The 14464-nt window shown below is 44.3% G+C and overlaps 1 protein-coding gene across 2 annotated transcripts in view; it reads right to left on the bottom strand.

Moving 5' to 3' along the window:
* Positions 1-14464, bottom strand: part of SMPD3 (sphingomyelin phosphodiesterase 3) — a 347664-nt gene that overhangs the window by 197102 nt on the left and 136098 nt on the right. The gene's annotated exons all lie outside the window — the stretch shown is intronic.

A 14464-nucleotide genomic window follows, 5' to 3' on the forward strand; every position in this document is an offset into this window, starting at 1 on the left:
AGACTGTTTCAAGCAGCACAAATCTCCCCTAATACCCTCCTATGCTGGTTTTGGCACCATGAACCCATCATTAGGTCCTTTTAAAAGATAGATGGTGCACAAAACACTAACTTGGGTAAATAATAGGAACGCAACCCGTTCCGAGAGTAAAAAATATAGCAGGACTGAAGCTACACCATGTTAGCAGAGTGCCACAACTATTTTTAAATTATTTTTTAGAGTGTTTTTGAGAATTAATCCCTTAACGAGCTATGACGTGTATATCCGTCATAGGTCCCCTCCCTCTCTTCGGTGCATGATGATGTGATCAGCCGATCTATCACGATGGAAAAATAATTGATAAGATCAGTAAACGGCATAATGAGAAAAAAATCAAAACCCCAGGATTATGTGTTTTTGGTCTGTTCAAGATTGCAATAAAATGCATTAACAGACAGAGCATCGTATGTACTCAAAAATGATATCAATAAAAACGTCATCTCAGCACGCAAAAAGTAAGCCCTCACCCAGACCTAGATTCCCAAAAGTGGAGACGCTACGGCTATCGAAAAATGGCGACTTTTTTTAAAATAAACTTTGAGGGTTTTTTTCACCACTTAAATAAAACAGAACCTAGACACATTTGGTATCTACGAATTCGTACTACCAAGTTTGCATGAACTAGTGATGGTGGTGTAGTTACAAGGATGGCAGGCGAGGCGCCTGAGAAACCAAAGACCATACCCATAAGGAAACAGGGGTAATATAAATGGAGTCCTGCACAGAGCAGGCCATGGAATTTGGCAGAGAAAATCTCTGCATGACTTTGTACCACACTGCCTGCTTTTAGTCTTATGCCGAGTGTGAGTGGTTTCTGTTTTACTGCTCTCAGTAATAATAATGAAAATAATTATAAATCTTCTCCTTGACATGTGGGCTTTCTTAGATCAAATTGTTTGTTTGTAAAAGGCAGTTTCAGAATTAGTTGAAGAAAGCATTCAATACTGCCCACATTGGTGAACTTGGAGGATCAGTCCAGTAACTGGATAAGTGACTTAGGCCCCCTTCACATGTTACTGTCTCCAATATGTGTGGTGACAGTTTTCACCTGTGCGGGAGACACTTACACACGCACACCCATTATAATCTATAGGACTGCACACATGTCTATGTGACCTACACATTGACATGTCAATTTTTTTCAGTAGCACGGATGTCAATATGTCCTGCATATATGCACATGGATGACATAAAGTGTGTCATCCGTGTGCCGTTCATTTGACACATACCGGAATAGAATGCGGAATAGAAATGACAGATGTCTAGGTGTTAAAGATATGCAAAGATAGAGAATAGATAAATGTACATGAGATATATAATTAGTGCCTTGCAAAAAATAAATAAAGGAGTGGTGTCCCCCCTATTTTTAATAACCAACTAAGGTAAAGCAGGCAGCTGTGAGCTGGTCTTATTATTAGAGATTAGCAAATTTGCTCGGGTCCCTGCTTATTCGGCAAGATATAGCGCTTACCGAATAAGCTGCAGAGGGAAACCGGCTTCCTGGATCGCTTCGGCTGATCAGCTGATCAGCGCCGAAGCTGCATGTGTCGCGGATGTGTCTCTGTCACAGCACATGCATGGAGAGCCTGTTTGTTGGGATTTCCATGCATGTATCGTCACACAGCCGCGACACATGCAGCTGCGGAGCTGAACAGCAGATCAGCCGGAGCGATCCAGGAAGCTGGGTTCCCTCTGCAGCTTATACGGTAAGCGCTATAACGTGCTGAATAAGCATGGACCAGAGCAAATTCGCTCAACTCTACTTATTATGCCGAGTAGGGCCAAATAACCATGGAGCTTCCCAACCAATTAATATCAGCCCACAACGGTCTGCTTTGCCTATGGTGGTTATTAAAAATGGGGATCCTCCATTTTTAATAACCAACGAAGGCAAATTAGACAGCTATGAACTGATATTAATAGACTGGTAAGGTCCATGGATATTGTCCCCTTCCCAGTCTAATAATACCAGCCCTCAGCCCTGAAATGGCCCATCCATTAGGTGTGCTAATTCTGGCACTTAGCCTTGGCTTTTTCTGAGTGCCCTGGTGCAGTGGCAATCGGGGTAATGGGATTGTGGGGTTCACATCAGCAGCTGGTCTTATTAGGCTGGGAAGGGGCCAATATACATGGACTTTCCCAGTCTATTAATATCAGCCTGTAGCTGTCTGCTTTCCCTTAGCTGCTTATTAAAAATAAGGGAGCCCCATGCCATTTTTTTCATTTATTTATGTTTTTGCTAAATACATGTACAGTAAACTAGGCACACACGGCACTAATTATACATCTCACTAAACATATTTCTATCTAACACCTAAACATCTGTCTCTTCTGCATTCTATTCCAGTATGTGTCACACTGATGGTGCACACAGATGGCACAGAGATGTCACACACGTACACACGGACACTGATAGCAATGGTACTGTTTTTTTCCATTCCCGGAAGTATCAGGGCAGGTGAAAGAGGCTTAAAGCAGGATTCACATGGGGCATATTTTGTTGCTGAAGCATTTTGTTCCTGTAAATCAGTTGTAATCATCTGGATAGGGCTGTTTTTTGTGGCAAGAAAACATACGCAAATTCTGTAGAAATTTAGCAAAAAATAAATCTGTTGCATGTGAATCCACCCTTAGCTGACTTCGGACCTTCATTAAACATGGTCCGAGTGCAGGCAGTGATGCATTAGTTGATTCTCCTTTGTGTCTTTTGCAAATACTTTGTGTCAAGTTTATACTCAGAAGAAAGTATACCAATTATTCTTATTTATCGGTTGCTTTTTATAGCCTTATAATTTCATACTGCAAAGTAAATTATTTTATGCTAGAAAAAAAAAATGATGGAAAACTCCCACGCGCGGTGAGATCCAGCTGTAACAGAATGCTACGTTGAGTTGCTACCCTTGTTTCTGTTGTATCCTGCCAGCAATGCTTTCGACAACATAAGAGACATTGCCATTCTGTTCTTTTTGATTTTCAATTCTCCTTGTAATTAGTCTTCTTCTTATGTGGGGTAATCTTTGGCCTGTTTAAAATGTACATAACAGGCACACAGAATGAGTATCACTTCTCAGGCTCAGACATATGCTGTCAGTTGTTATTGGCAACCTGTAGACTGTGAAACTGATTATGAAATTGCTGCCTATGTAGTTCCCTTAAATATTCTCATAGATTTGCTTTTTTTCTGAGAAACGCCTACAAACAGCGCCACCTCTCTCTGTGGGCTTTGCCACCACAGGTGCCCGTACCTCTGTGGGGTCCCGTCGGGATCCCCACTCTCAGTCTGCTCCCCGCTGCCCGGCCTCGGTCCCCGGCTCTCCTCCTGCTGCTGCTTCCTGGTGCGCAGCCAGCAGGTCTCCGGGTATGACTCTGAGGGCGCACGCGCTCTCGGTCTCTGAAAGAGATAGCGCGCATTTTTCAAGTATGCTCCAAACCAATGATTGAATAGTGAGTACTATTTCTGGCGCTTCTGCCATGGAGGAGGTGCCGGAGCAACAAGTGCTTCCTGTTGCTAGCTTCCGGTTCCTTGTACTGTCGTGTCTGTGTTCTGTTTGCGTACCGTCAGCATCCGGCCAGTATCCTGCTAACACTGCTGCTCGTTACTCACTACCCAGGAGGATACCAGTGCTGCCTGTGCCAGTCCCGTCTCGCTCGACTGCTCATCATTCCGTCATCCAGGATGACATCTGTACTGCCAGTGCCAGTTCCATCTTACTCAGCCGCTTGCTATCGGTCAACTCACCACTACCTGCTACCTCGGCCAGTCCACCTGTTCTGCTGGGCCAGCTGCCACGTGCCACCTGTAACTGGAGGTAGCACCTGTATCCCTCGGACATTGCAATCTGATCCTGCGCGAGGGGTCTTGGTAGGGGTGCCTGGGGCTCACACATTCACACCCCCTTCGGAGCCCCCCGGGCCATGGTCCTGTGGTTCCATTTAAATAGCATTAAACGAACGTACACTGCAGCATCTGTGCCTCCGCTTCCATTTGTTACACAAATTCTCTAGAATCAGGCACAGCAGCAATAACAATCATAGTCATGGCTATTACACCTAGAGTAAGGTTGAGTTCAGACAAAAGTAGGCAAAATCATACAGTTTTCCTCCAGAAAAAAACTGATTTTCATCTGTATTGCCTTCCATATGCCATTTGTGTGTGCGATTTTTACAACTGCATCGGATCCGTTTTTATACATCAGAAGTTAAAAAAAATGCACAAGACCAAATACATTGCTATTATTGACATAAAAAACTGTATCTGTAAAAAAACAAACAAATGCAATAAAGATGATCCATAGGGAAACTGTTTATGTTGTGAGTCGATACACCAGAATAGGCGAGTCTCTTCCGCAATATGGAAAAGAATATTGCCTGCCGTGACTGAGTGTGAACAGGACTATTCCGCAACAATGGTCAGTGTGTGACCTGACAGTAACACGGACAGTACATGTACATATAATATGCACAATTGATGATGTCAGTGAGGGGAAGGATCAGGCATGCTTTATTAACACACTCGATCCTGCTATTTGGCCATTCGAGAGAGTCTGTCTCACTAAGCTTTGTCTTCCAGCTAGCGTTGGGCTTCTTCTGTGCTTCAGACCTCAGCTTCTCTTCGGTGACTGCCCTCTTGGAGCCCCTCATTGGATGTGTGTAAGGCCACATACACACGTTGAGTATTTGGTGAATTTTTGACCTCAGCATTTGTAAGTCACACCAGGAGAGGGTGGAAATTTCAGAAGTGGTGACATATTTCCATTATACTTTTCCTCTGATTGTCAATTCCTCTGATTTGGCTTCCACATACTGAGGTAAAAATCTGACCAAATACTGTGTGCCTGTGGCCTTAGAGTAAGGCCGGGGACACACACAACGTATAAAAAAACGGACCGTTTTTGATGGACGAGAATCACACAAATGTTACCAAAACATTGATCCGTGTGCAGTGCGAGGATGCGATTTTCTCGCATCAAATGATCCGTGTGACATCCGTATGGCATCCGTACTGCGTGTTTTTATCGCAGGCTTGCAAAACCAACATACAGCTATACAAGGGATCCATGTGACAAAAAAAACAAACATATATACTGTCTATATATATATATATATATATGTCAGTAGACACATATATGTATATATATTAATATTTCATCCAGCGCGATATAGCAGAAAGCCGGTAATTCAATTGCCGGCTTCTGCTTTCTCCTTCCTAAAACCCGACATGATATGAGACATGGTTTACATACAGTAAACCATCTCATATCCCCATTTTTTTTGCATATTCCACACTACTAATGTCAGTAGTGTGTCTATGCAAAATTTGGCCGTTCTAGCTAGTAAATTAAAGGGTTAAATGGCGGAAAAAATTGGCGTGGGCTCCCGCGCAATTTTCTCCGCCAGAATGGTAAAGCCAGTGACTGAGGGCAGATATTAATAGCCTGGAGAGGGTCCACGGTTATTGGCCCCCCCTGGCTAAAAACATCTGCCCCCAGCCACCCCAGAAAAGGCACATCTGGAAGATGCGCCTATTCTGGCACTTGGCCACTCTCTTCCCATTCCCGTGTAGCGGTGGGATATGGGGTAATGAAGGGTTAATGCCACCTTGCTATTGTAAGGTGACATTAAGCCTAATTAATAATGGAGAGGCGTCAATTATGACACCTATCCATTATTAATCCAATACTAGTAAAGGGTTAAAAAAATACACAAACACATTATTAAATTTTTTTTTAATGAAATAAACACAAAGGTTGTTGTAGTAATTTATTCTACTCTCAATCCACTCACTGAAGACCCTCGATCTGTAAATCAAAAAAACATAATAAACCAACAATATCCATACCTTCCGAGGATCTTGCACGTCCAACGATGTAAATCCATCTGAAGGGGTTAAACTATTTTGCAGACACGAGCTCCGCTAAGGCTACGTTCACATTGGCGTTCCGCCAATGTGCGTCGCTGTTGCGCCGGCGACGCAGCGGCGACGCAGCGGCGACGCGCCCCTATGTTTAACATAGGGGACGCGTGCGTTTTTTGGGTGACGTTTTTCGACACTTGCGTCGTTTTCGACGCTAGCGTCGGACGCAAGAAAATGCAACAAGTTGCATTTTCTGTGCGTCCGATTTTGGTCAAAAAACGACGCACGCGTCGCAAAACGTGCGCGTTTTTGCATGCGTTTGCGCGCGTTTTTGCGTGCGTCGCGCGTTGCGTCGCCGACGCAGGGCGGCGCAACGCTAGTGTGAACGTAGTCTATTGCAGGATGCTCATTTCTGCAAAACCCCGGCGAATGAAGCTAAATATAGGTCAATGATCTATATTTAGCTTCATTTGCGGTGAGGCGCCCTCTGCTGGCTGTTCCTAGATCGTGGGAACTTTCCTAGAAAGCTCCCTGGCTCGAGATCATATGAGGACAACCAGCAGAGGGCGCCTCACCGCAAATGAAGCTAAATATAGATCATTGACCTATATTTAGCTTCATTCGCCGGGGTTTTGCAGAAATGAGCATCCTGCATTAGCGGAGCTCGTGTCTGCAAAATAGTTTAACCCCTTCAGATGGATTTACATCGTTGGACGTGCAAGATCCTCGGAAGGTATGCATATTGTTGGTTTATTATGTTTTTTTGATTTACAGATCGAGGGTCTTCAGTGAGTGGATTGAAAGTAGAATAAATTACTACAACAACCTTTGTGTTTGTTTCATTAAAAAAATTTTTAATAATGTGTTTGTGTATTTTTTTAACCCTTTACTAGTATTGGATTAATAATGGATAGGTGTCATAATTGACGCCTCTCCATTATTAATTAGGCTTAATGTCACCTTACAATAGCAAGGTGGCATTAACCCTTCATTACCCCATATCCCACCGCTACACGGGAATGGGAAGAGAGTGGCCAAGTGCCAGAATAGGCGCATCTTCCAGATGTGCCTTTTCTGGGGTGGCTGGGGGCAGATGTTTTTAGCCGTGGGGGGGCCAATAACCGTGGACCCTCTCCAGGCTATTAATATCTGCCCTCAGTCACTGGCTTTACTACTCTGACGGAGAAAATTGTGCGGGAGCCCACGGCAATTTTTTCCGCCATTTAACCCTTTAATTTACTAGCTAGAACGGCCAAATTTTGCATAGACACACTACTGACATTAGTAGTGTGGAATATGCAAAAAAAATGGTGATATGAGATAGTTTACTGTATGTAAACCATGTCTCATATCATGTCGGGTTTTAGGAAGGAGATAGCAAAAGCCGGTAATTCAATTACCGGCTTTAAAGCTGTCTAGCGCTGGAAGAAATATTAATATATATATATATATGTGTGTCTCACTGACATATATATATATATATATATATATATATATATATATATATATACCTATTCTATGTGTACACATTTATTCTACCTATTCTACTGTAAGCTGTCAGTGTGATTTTACTGTACACCGCACTGAATTACCGGCTTCTCTCTCTAACAGCGCTGCGTATTCCTCGCAAGTCACACTGCTGGTCCGTGTGTAATCCGTATTTTTGGGGCTTCCATAGACTTTCATTGGCGATTCTCGGCCGAGAAACACTGACAATCGCAGCATGCTGCGATTTTACTCGGATCCTGAATACGGCTGAGAAAATATCGGATGATGGGAGCTGCCCCATTGATTAACATTGGGACGAGTGCTATGCGATTTTTTATCGCATTGCACTCGTCCGTATTACGGTCTAGTGTGACCCCGGCCTAACACACACACAGAGCTTGAGCTACATGCTAGCCCTCCTTCATGTCCAGCAACCTCTACCAGCATGGTCAACATTGGAAGATAACATGGTCATTTTTGGACCTACTTGCTCGGCTACAAAGATAGATGTTCTTGGTGCTACTGTTAGCCATGAGATTGCAGGGCACTGGCACAGGGTCGGCATTGGGTTTGTGTACAGGTGGCCACTATGTTAAATCTGTTTCTTGGAACATATTGGGATATTCTGACAACATCCCTATCTTCTGGCTGACAGCCCAGAAATGGGGCAATGACCGGACAGAGTGTACAACTATTATTGCTAGCTCTCAATTATATTACCCTTTATACAACTCACCATTATATTAACTCCTTATCTTCCAGGGACATGGCAGGTGGTAGGAGATAAGGACCATGGCTTCTCAGCCTATTGATATTTACGATGCATTTATTATTTGTGATATTCGCTAGTCAGCATCACTCCATTCCCCCAGCTTTTTCTTACTCTTTATTAGGTATAAAAACTTCTGCGTTTCGTAGGTCTTTTTTTGATGATTTCGCAAAATGGAGATTAAGGCAATGTCCATGTGAAAACTTCTCAGATGGAATGCACCTTCTGCTTTTTTTTCAGACGAGTATATTAAGAAGAAAAAAAACAAGGACAGTATACCACATTCTGGGAAGTACAGTGCAATAAGCAGGAACATAAAATATGAATAACATGAAGCAGCTGGAGCATACGCTTTATTATACATTAATGCAGATTGCATCCATGCATAATGTCATTTGGGTGGAAATTCTCCGTAATATAAATGGTAGGATACAGAAGCTGCAGTCAGGATGAAGTGATACAAGGACTGTGGGTGATCTGTTGCTGGCTCGGTTTGCAGCGTGCACCGGGTGTTGTTGGCTCTGGACGTTGCTTTCCAGCTCCAATGAGGTAGATTAAGATCCCGCTTTGTGATTAGGCGGCCGTGTGTGCAACAGGTGGCCGCACTGTTCACTCCAGCACACAGGCCGTCGTATCACCTGCCTGTTACGTAGGACACAAATACAGCTTTAATCCCACAGGCCAGCAGTGTTAGCCCTTCTATTCATAGCTCAGAAAGCTTGTGCCAAAGCACAGTTCTCCTGTATGGTCTCCAATTCAGCACTTTAACGCATCTATCGGAAGAGGACGCCCAGCTTGAAGGCTGACTAACCACAAGACTGGCAGATTTCGGCATAGTCCATTGACAAGTTAATATGTATGGGGGCTTACTGACTGAAGAAGGGGGCTGATGAATTTCAACATCTAACTCTTTGATGTCACAAAAGATAAGCCGTCTCGGAGCTCCTTAGGCTGCATTCACACATCTGTGTCAATTTTACACTTGTGCGTTTCCTCTCATCATTAGTCATCCATAGTGTTGCATCCGTTTTCTTCTCATACATTCACAAAAACTGAAATGTGTAAATTGTCTACATTTTCATTTATTTGCTGACTCTTAACAGTGAAAACTGATGGAACAATGAAGTACCAAGTATTGTCAACATTTTTCCTCTATGTTTAAACGGACCTCCATAAACATGAATGCTTGAGTTTGATTAGCAAAATGGATGACAATCTGTTGCTCGCTCAAGGACTGAATACACTGATCAGTTTGGAAGTTTAGATTATTATTAAAGCTATGAGTCCAAGTGCTGTCAAACGGGCATGTACAATGGACGTGTGAGTGAGGCCCAACTGAATGAAGCATGGAGTTTGATCGAAAGCTTTCTAATTTGGACTTCCCTGGAAACAAACTGCTTCCAGCCTCTCTCAGTACACTTGCACTGAGCGAGGCAGTGCCTATGTAGTCAGAGTGCCGCTGGGAGGTTGTGCAGGGGATATGGTATTTATATTGTTCCTTTTTCTCCCCAACTCCTGCTTGTATATATTGTATTTCATTGATGTGTTTGTACACGGTGGTACTGCTACACATAAAGTGTATTACCACTGTGTATAAAAGTATTGCTACACCTTGTGTGTATTTCTCTGACTATATATATATTTGATTGTTCACATATATTTGCACACTGTTTGTTAGGGACAGCAAGTGCCCCTGTCCAATATAGTGTTAGGGGAGTAGTATCCCAAATTGGCCACTAGATGGGGGCATTATAGGTATAGGATAGGATAGGGAATAGTTAACATAGGAGGGGCACAATAGGGATAAGACAGTTAGGTCTTCCTGTTTCAGTTCAGTTGGGGCCTGGGCGCCCGTGCAGCTCACAGAGGGCTGGCTGGCCCAGGGCACATCGTGCCTCGCAACGTTCTTCTAAGAAGAGTGGGCACAGCAGCAATATCCAGGGGGCCAGAATAAGGAACAGAGAGTGCAGCAGCTACAGGAACAGCAGTGCAGTATAAGTGGGACTGCAGCTGCTGGAGAGAAGAAGGCTAAGCAGAGTTTTAGAAAGTGCACAAGATGTGGCAGGATTTTGCATGGGCCGCTATTCTGAGGACCGGGGCCAGATGCCAGGGAATACCCCCACGAAAGGCAGAAATACTGGACATTGAGGACACTGACCTCTGCATCGTATGGACCGTTCCGAAGGCAGGCTTAGCGAGAGGCAAGGGTCATAGATACCGATGCCTGATGCTGCAAAAGTGTGTGCCCTGGATGAGAAGTTGCTGAGTAAACATGTTGAAGTTGAAGTGAAACTGGACTGCAACGCTTTATTCTTGGAATAGTCTGCAGAGGTAATAGTCCTGTCACGCTCACGTCCTGACTGCTGGGCGTGAGCCAAGGGGGTTTGTGGCCCCACTGTGCCACGAACCAGACTACTCTGGAAGGGGTGTGACTATGACAGCTGCCTTGGTTTTCACTGGAGCCTCTGATGGTGAGGTCAGGCTTGTGCGGCAGGCAGCTGCCAGGTGCTACCCCAGGGTGGTAGTAAGAGACCTAGCACTCAACTTTAGGTAAAATGCAGCAGGAAAAATTTATTGTAGTAAATACAGGAAAACGTTTTGGTCAATTGTGACCTTCATCAGTTACATAAGGTTATTAAATAAAAGCTGGTAATGGGAATTATAATCGCTTCATGATCATATATCAAAATTAGTTCAGCGTGGTTGTTGTAGGCAAACCTGCTATGAGCAAATAGGAAGATTCCTGGAGCTGCAGTGCTCTCCGACGCGGCATCCACCGCTTGTCATGCGGAGAGGAGCTGCAGCAAGAGATTACTGCAGAAGCTAAGCAGAGCGAAACCACAAGGAATGCGGAGAGGAGCTGCAGCAAGAGATTCCTGCAGCAACAGGAGCGGAGCAGAGTAGATCGGAGCAGAACCGCAGGTGTACGGAGCAGAGGTAAAGCTGCAAGAGAGTGGAGCATAGGCAAAGTCACAAAGGTACAGAGCAGGCAGAGCCACAAGAGTGCGGAGCATAAGCCAACAGAGAGGACACAAGGAAAGACACAGCAGGGAAAGAAGCCACAGGCAAGGAGAAAGAGGTAAAACAAAGTTCAGACAAGGTAATGGAACAAGACAAGGTACAAGAACAAAGACACAGGGACCAGGATATTCTGTCTCCTGGAGGGCGTACAGACCAAAACAAGGCAAAGCAAGGACACAGACACTGAGACCAGGATATACAGCCTCATGGAGGGCAGACCAACAAGAACAAGGCAAAGCTAAGAGTAGATCCTCCAAAGAAAGAGTAACACAGAGCAAGGCCTGGCGGCTCAGAAGCAAAACACTAACTGAGTTAACACATTGCAAAGGCCCAGTCCACTGCGTGGAGCTGCACTAAATACTGGAGGCCTCTTGGTAATTGGTCAGGAACAGATTAGACAGGTGCACCTGATTCCTATAAGAACCAGAGAGTTCAGGCGCCTCCCCCCCTATGCACACAGCCAGGAAGCATGCAGAGCGCAGAGGCACAGAATATGGAGCTGGCAAGAAACAGAAACCACAACATGACCTGGAGCAGTGGGTAAGATAGTGTGAGAAATGAGAGGCCATGCCGTGATGCCAGCAGAGTTGTTGCAAGTCCCATACCGGGAAAACCCTGATGGCGCAGAGGAGCAGCACCGAGGTTCTTTAAAGGGATGGGGCCAGCCGAGTGATACAGGGATTACTGTCGGCCATGACTACTGCCATGGTCTCAGCCTCCCCCGTACCCTCCATGTGCATATCACATATTTGTGGGCACATGTCCGCATTTCCCAGCACCAACATTAGAGAATCCTCACAATGCGCGATGTGAGGATTTACAAGTCTGCAGTCACACAGAATAGTAGTTTAAAACCAGACAACTTCTTTAGTACAGTCATTGTCACGATTCATTTGTGGATTCATGACAGCTCTGGTACTGCTATAATTTAAATTTTACTTTTTTCCTTTTGGGCCAGCAAGGGTTAATATCAGCTTCCTTGCTGGCAGCTGCTTTGTCGCTGGTTAGCTGGTGTGGGTGTTGACCACTCCCACCATCCTTTAAATAGTCACATGATGCATCAACTGACTGTTGGTAATAGAGTTATTCTATGAAGACCAGCCTGGAGTTTGGTGCTCTCTGGTGCCAGTGGTGTTTTTGCGGCTTCTGGGGTGTTCGGGGTCCTGTTCCGTATCCTCTGCTGTCTGGAACTTGGCAGCAGAGGCTGGAGCTAAGTATCATTTTCCCTTTCCTTGTCTGTCTCCTGCTTTCCCCTGTGTTGATACCATCTGCAGTCACGAGGCTAGTGTCCTTGCTGGCCAGTACACTAGCCAGGGTATATTGAGGTGACAGCTAGGGACAAGGCATGTGACGGCAGCGGGGGGATGGATCCTCATAGGGTGTTAGGGGAGTTTAGGGATGGGCACAGGTTGTTGTTAGGAGGTGCCCCATCCCTACTATTAGGGCCTTCCTCTCTCTTTTTCCATCCCGTTATGTTGTGCTGTCTGCCGGACTTACCCATCCTGAGCGTGGCAGTCATTCTGTCAGCGTTTTACTTGCCCTTTGAGTGGTTGCCGGCCTTTTTAGATGGGCAGATAATCAGAGAACAAGCATACATACCCCGATTATCAGCTCATCTGGCTCTACAGACTAAGGTGCATTTACACTGAAATATTAGGTATGCTCTCTTCTCAATAATTTTGCAGTCTAAACAGGACTGTAGTTGATGCCTATGCACAGTGATTGATCTATTACTGATTATCAATCGGTAATTGTTTAGTACCACCAGTCGGTTTGTATATATGTACCCCAAGCCTATAGAATGCAGGGACAGTGACCGAGGAATACACAATGGAGGAGATAGTAAGGTGTGACACCAGGGAGGTGACAGTGAGAGCGACCTCCTTGGAAACCATTGTTTTTACAAGATTGAAGAGAATTCATCATTAATCTGCTGGAACAGTTACGCATTTTGGGGCAGTAAAATGTACTGTGTGCCCCTGTATGTGCAGTTATGTCACCTAAATCTAAAGTGTTGAATCTGTTTGGCTTCGGCAGCAATCGTTGTATAAGTGATTTTCCATTAAGTGTATTAACTGTTGGGCAAATGACTTTTTTACATAAATATACTGCAATATTGCACAATATATATAGGAATCACGATCGGAAATGGTAATTTCCGTTACTTTTATTACTAGAGCAGATTATTTTTAGGCAAGCTTGTGCTGTTTAGGACACCGTGCGTGCAGTTTGTGACATCATAGCACATGCTGGCTTTAACCCCTTGCCGTTTCCACTGTGGTTACAGCATTAGAGGTGTTAGCCAATGACGAGAACTAAGTAGGTGGAATGAGCTCTGATGTGAATGCGTCTCCATCCCACACAGCTTCCCTGCGATCACTTAGATATTCAAGGAAAGCTAATTGTCTTTATTTAAGACAGCAATGTTTTATACAATTCAGTAAGCTAATCCTCACACACTGCATTATTGGGCTTCTCATAAACAATCACTCAGGATCCCAGCGGAGCATATTGTGTGCAAAATGGATGGAAAATCATTTAGTTCCATTTAAATGGTTTAAAATGACAGATCGGTACATCTCATCAATCTCCAGTAATAGGGACCGTTACTAACACAGCGTTACCGCGCTGGAAAACATACCCAGAAAAAGACCGACTGGTATTTAGGTGCTGGAGGAGGGGACACCGGTGGTCAGCTTTATACAGTAAATGGTCCATGCTGGAAATGCATTCTTGGACATCAACAAAAATTTGGCTAAACCGATAAAATAACGAGGAAACCATTACTTACCTGATGAATTGCCTGTCAATCTAGCCCTGCTACCTAGTGCTCCCTGCCGGTCTCTGTTTACGTCCCTTGCTGTCCACCCAAGTTACCACTGCAACCAAGGGCTCAGTGGATTGGCCTCTTGAACTAGTCATCTCAGTCATATTAATGGCGTCCGAGTTTTTACTGAAATGCAGCCGTTTCCCAGTGAAACATACATGGCTGGAAAAATTCAGTTAGCCTCTAATTCTGTCAATTCCTTTTTAATGTTTTGTTCCTTTATGGCACTTACCGCCTTTAGACAAATTTATATTAATCCAATAAAACTCCGACAGGGGCTTAAAGTACCTTATTAAAAAATATATAGAATAATGAAATCTGAAATAGGCAATTCCCTAACTTAAACTTAGGTGAATGGAGGCGCTGGAGAACATGATGCTGTCCACAGCCCATTTATCAACTACCCTGCTGGCTTCCATTATTACTAGGAATGCTGCAAATAATAGAAATCCTCTGGGTGTAATAT

This window comes from Ranitomeya imitator, chromosome 9 (assembly GCF_032444005.1).
Source record: "Ranitomeya imitator isolate aRanImi1 chromosome 9, aRanImi1.pri, whole genome shotgun sequence".
Taxonomy (NCBI): Eukaryota; Metazoa; Chordata; class Amphibia; order Anura; family Dendrobatidae; genus Ranitomeya; species Ranitomeya imitator.